Genomic DNA, 6000 nt, shown 5'->3' with positions numbered 1-6000 from the left:
TTCTTTTGTTGGAGCATGACATAAATTTTTTTGCCTTTCCTTAGTTGGGTGATGGCTTTATGATCCCCTCCACCCTCTCATCTAGGTATCAAGTTAGAAGGAATGCTCTCTCTCTCTCTCTCTCTCTCTCTCTCTCTCTCTCTCTCTCTCTCACGTTGAGCTTGGGCTTCATGGGTTTGTTGGATGGCCGCTTGGACCCACTTTTTGCAAAAAAAAAAAAAGAAAGAACATTGAAGCATAAGTTTAAGAGGCTTTTCCAACCTATAAAATTCTAGAAGGCCTTGAAAAAAGTTAGCTCTCCCACGCATGCAAAAAAGTAATTTTTTGTGTAGTAAAATACTTTTTTGTAAAAGCAAAGGACAAGAAAAAATTCCGGAGTGTTCCCATGCACATTTTTTGGGAAAAAACCCAAAAGTGCCTAGACGCTTTCATTCTGTTCCAAAAGCTTCCACACAAGCCTATATAAACATGAGGGGATGCACACCTAGGGGGATCTAGAGCATAGATTCAAGAGAAGGAGAAAGGCACTAAGCTTCATTGTGGGAATCTCTTGTACATGTTTTGGAACAGTCATCTCATCGTTTGGGCATTCTCAAGCATTGTAAGTCTTCTTTTGTAATCAATCAAAGAAATTTATCGTCTAATGTGATTCTTGTGCTTGTTTAATTCTATGGGGACATTGTTGTGTGGATTTTTTCTTAGGCAAGTCGTGTACATGAGATCTATCTATCTCAATCACATACATATTTTCACATATTCTTTTTTCACATATACTCTCTCTTTTCACCCATCAATTTGCTTATTTATTTAAGTGACGTACGTGGTGGCTAATGATCTCTTTGTGCCATGCTCGGGTGGTCTTGTATGTATGTATTCCTCTTTGGGTGTTGCAAGTGTGAGCCATCCAAGTTTGTGGAGGGTAGATGTGTGTGTCTTTGGTGTTTGGTGTGAGTTGAGAGAGTCAAGGGTGCCATAGAGGTTGCCCCACATAGGAGTTATCTACCGGTGGACCTTCAAGTTACAAGATTGATGTTAGATATTTCTTAAAAATACACATATGGCATCTACACAAATCCATCTTATTACCTGGGTGAGATAATGAGAATGTCGGTGAGTGGATATTTTGTTCTACATAATGCTTTTGGTAAAGAGGGATCAGTAAAATGACCATGACGAGGCTATTTATGAAAGTCGAGGGCTACGAGATTATGCAAGGGGTTGGTATCAAGGACAAGATGAGAGCATCCACCCAAGAAGATTGGGGACTTCTTCAACATGCACTAGTGGACGAGTTTGACTTTGCACAAATGTGAGAAAGATTGTGGGTGTAGTTTAAAGATGTGAAACAAGAAGACCAAGAGACCCTTGAGGACTATGGAGACAGAGTTATGTTGATGTGGGACCGTTTGGTAGCATTATTTAGCAATTTGGACCACTCTTGTTTCTTGTCCATTTACATTCAAGGTTTGCTTCCACAAATTCAACACTATGTGCTTCCTTTTTGGGCATCATGATAACTGCATAGTATTGTGAAGAAGTGGAGTTCAATCTTGCAGGGCTTGATGGTGCTCTTCCACAAATTGTTTCTTTGGAAATTTGTGCCAAGTATGATTCTAAGTTTGATTCAAATGTCTATGTAGACAAGGAGAATGAATATTTGAGTTCATCTTCAGAGATGGAGATGGTAGATGGTTCCCTATTGGGGAGGAAGGAGTCTATGAGTGTTTCTTGTATTTGTCTTGATCGACCTTCCTTGGGTGTCGATATCTTGGACATAGTGGAGTTTGCCTTGCAAGGTGGGGAGATCCTTGAGGAGACTACTATGGTTTTGGAACTGACCAAGAAGATAAGTGTCTTAGATGATGGTGTTTATGTTTATGCTGATTCATTTGGCAACAATGTGGAGGTGAACTATGCCCTATGTTATGAAAGACAAGTATATAACTTGTGAAGTTTATGATGGAGTTGTGTTTAGTAGGAGCACTACTAATCCAAAAATCATTGATGACAAAGATTTGGGACATGTGGAAGCTAGAATGCATATAGACACCCCTAAAAACCTATATTTTGAACTTGATTCCAAGGAGATGTGGTTTGATGGAGGGTTGGAAGATGTAGCCAATGGATTTTTTTATAGCCAAAGAGTTTATGTGATGCTGCTCAGAGATGATTGGAATGCATACATTGATGTGATGGTGAATGATATCTTTGTAAGAACTTATCACGAGATGATTCACAACATTTTAGAGCAAATATTTTGGGAGTGATATTGTAAGATCCCTTCCCAGCCCCTCAAGATGTTTAGTTTCTTCCCCTGTAATAATCAATCCCCTTTTCAGATTAATAAAAGATCTTGTTTCTACCTGTTTTGGCCTAGAGAGAGAAAATGTTCTAGAGAGATAATTCAGTTTTTAGATATCTTTGGATGGAAAAATATCCCTTCTTATTAAAATAAATTCCCCTGAAATAGAAGTTTAAAAAGAAATTCCTAAGGTGCATTAGAAATAAATTATAATGTGCACAAAAGACCTTAGCCTAAGGGTTAGGATTTTCTGAAAATTTTGGATTATGGTCCAATTAAGGTCCCTATGGACCAATAAGATTGATCCAAATGTAGGGAGGAGATAAATTGAAGAATAAAAGAAACCCCCCCCCCCCCAAAATGCGTAAATGCTCACATAATATGAAGAGTGGACTAAGGACCAAAGAAAAGAGTAAAAAAACTGAATTTTGACACCTCAGAGTGGGGATCTCCCCTCATGAAGTAGGCGCCTTTTGCTCATCATTACCCCCAATTTTTAATCAATAAAAAGAGATATTTTCATCTCTCCTCTCTCCTTTTTCAAGTCTAGCTCTAAAAAGTAAGCTGAACTGGCTCAAAAATGGTCAAAAATTGACCAAACTGATGTGGAAATTCTAGAATCAGTTTGCTTGGTTAGAGGCTCACTTTTTCCTATAAATAGAAGCCTCCCCCTTTGTAAAAGCTTAATGGTGTTTATGCACTGTTACTCTACTCCTGTCATGAGAGCCATCTACATTGAATTTTTTAATAATTCAATTGTTTTTGGCCTAATCCTCTCCAAAGTGAATTGGTGGCCACTCTTGCTTCAAACAAGAGTAGAACCCTCAATCCCTCAAGCCAAAGGAGAACTGTGACTATTGGAATCCTATTCCTAAGCTACCCCTAAGCTAAAGTTATAAAGTTATTATGGTGGGTTATTTCCAAAGCTAGCAGATGGATGGTTAAATTTTCTTCTATCTTCTTCTCTTCTCTATAACCATTAATATATAAAGAGATAAGAGTACATTCTAAAAGGGAAGGTACTCTCTTACTATAACATACAATGGTTAGTCCATAGTGTAAACCTGTCTCGATAGTGTAAACCTACCGATTGTATGAGCTGACACTATAACTATGCCATACTCTAGTAATCTAAATATGGTTATCACATAGCCTGTTATCCCACTGGTAGCATATCAACCATAATCTCAAGAACCATGCCAATGGCATAACTGTAGAAGCTATCAGTTAAACGGGTCATCAATGTCCACAGCACTAGTTGAGCTCGATATATCAACACTCCCCCTCAAGCTCAACTCCACACATTACACTCCAAGTAAGCTCCTAAACTTGTGGAGCTTCTCTGTGTGCCAAGTGCCTTCGTGAAGATGTCAACCAAATGTTATGTGCTGACGTATACCAAATCTACATCACCTGCTAATACCTTCTCCCTCATAAAGTGATAATGCACCTTAATATACTTTGTCCTAACATGGTATACTAGGTTACTGGCCCCAACTGTATGCTACTCATGTTGTCATAATAAATGACAACAGCCCTATCCATGGGCTCACCTATTTCACCAAATCTACATCACCTGCTGCTAGAACCTTCTCCCTTACAAAGTGGTAATACACCTCAATGTGCTTCGTCGTAGCATGGTATGCTAGGTTACTGGCCAATTGTATACTACTCATGTTATCACAATAAATGACAATGGCCTTATCCACAGACTCACCCATATTACTAAGTAACTTCTCTGAAACCAAGCTATCTCACAAGCTACCATAACAGCACCCCTATACTCTGTCTCTATATACTCGATAAGGAAACTGTTGATTGTTTCTTGACGTTCCAACTCACAACAACACTCCCAAAAGAAAACATAAAGCCACTGGTAAATTCTCACCACCTTATTTATTGTTAGTATACACTCAATGCCCGCCTCTCAGAATGTATCTCACTTTGATGTGTAATGCACATTTGTTAGGCCCCATTATGACGAATAGCCATGGTGCATATGTCTTTAGTGGGAACCCCGGACGCTGATGGGGTCATTATTTGTGACCATTGATGATGGTTAGGAGATGTTCAAGGGTACGAGCGTTAGCTGGGGCCCAGGGCATCGCCCCGGCTAGGGGGTGCCAAGGGGGCTAGCAGCCCCCTGGCAAGGTTCGGGGGCGGGAGCCCCTGGGGAGATGGTATAAGGAATATTCCCTAGAATATTCTCTTAGATACTAGGTCCATCATTAGTGGTGGGCGGTGGTTGGTGGGCCACGTTCTTGATACGCGGGCGGTGATCGTGTCTATGCAGTGTAACTACCTTCGTTATATATGTGTCTACCACACCGCCTACTACAATACTATATATGGACATGGTTTCATATATGGACATGGTTTCCATGAGATAAGGTATCCAATGCTTGTGAGTATCCACCCCACCCCCTTCTACACTTCGTACATACTCCATCCAGAGTCCGTCTAGATTGCCATCTAAGCTCTACAAGAGCGCACGAGTGGACAACACCATCACTTGTACCTCTTTGGTATAATCAGAATTTTAAATTCTCTCCATTGTGTATTTATTGCTGCATTGTCTATTATGCTTTGTCTTGTATCTCTTTCCACTATGCCATTTTTTTATATGGTATCAAATCCAAGGTGCTCTTAGCAGGAATAGTGCATAAAGTTTAGTCTTTCTTTGCATAGAACCCTAGGAGTGATGTCCTCAGCTGTGCTACTTCTTGCACATTCGTCCACCTGCCTTCACGAAAGGCAAGCTTGATGGGATGAAAAATGCTCTTTGAAAATTCAAAATAAATGTCATTCTAGACTCTTATGATCTCCCAAAAATTTTTCTGGGAATGGATGCGAGAAGTCCCGACCCCAACAACCCTGCAAACATGCTTTCGGAGATGCTACACTTCTTCAGGCATGGAGAAGGCGCAATGCTGACGCACTTTGTGCCATCGTCACCAACGTAAGTGATTCTATTCTCACTCTGATTCAACATACTACCAAGGCTACAGAGGCTTGGATCATACTGAGAAATTAATATGAGACTCGCAATCAGACGAGGATTTTGAACCTAGAGAATCAGCTTGCTGCTGAAAAGTTTGCTGAAGGAGAAGCTGCTGAAGCATTTATCTCGTAGATCAAAAATCTACGAGATCAAATGGCTACTATAGGGATTACACACACTAATGAGGAGTGGCCCGGAGGTGCATTCGAATTCTTTCACAGAAGTATGATGTCTTGGCTACATCACTAAACACTCAGGTTGGAGTACCATCTTTATCATTTAAAGAATTTAGTGCTATGTTGCTTGAGGAGGAGATGCAGCTGAAGACCCACGATGGTGGTGTTGCTGCTTTTTCGGCCAATGCTAAAGGCAAAGGAAGGGAAAGGAGTCAGTCAACAATGTCAAGAGACCGAGCTTGAACTTTGGGTCGCCATTGAAGAGGTATGTTCATCTGCTTAGGCTCCAGTTGATGATTCATGGATTTTGGATAGTGGAGCATCCCGGCACATGACCAGTAAGAAGGGCTGGTATAGTTCCTGGAAGCCTCTATAGAAACCCATCAATGTTCTTATTGGGAAGAATGCTAAATGTCCAACCGAAGGGTCTAGAACCATATCTTTTGTGGCAACTACAGGGTGAAGAGAAGAAACTGTCAGATGTGCTCTATGTCCCCAGATATAAAGAGAAATCTACATCA

This window comes from Cibotium barometz, chromosome 28 (genome assembly GCF_041138505.1).
Source record: "Cibotium barometz isolate CiBa-2024 chromosome 28, ASM4113850v1, whole genome shotgun sequence".
Taxonomy (NCBI): Eukaryota; Viridiplantae; Streptophyta; class Polypodiopsida; order Cyatheales; family Cibotiaceae; genus Cibotium; species Cibotium barometz.
Note: the sequence above shows the minus strand (reverse complement) of the source record.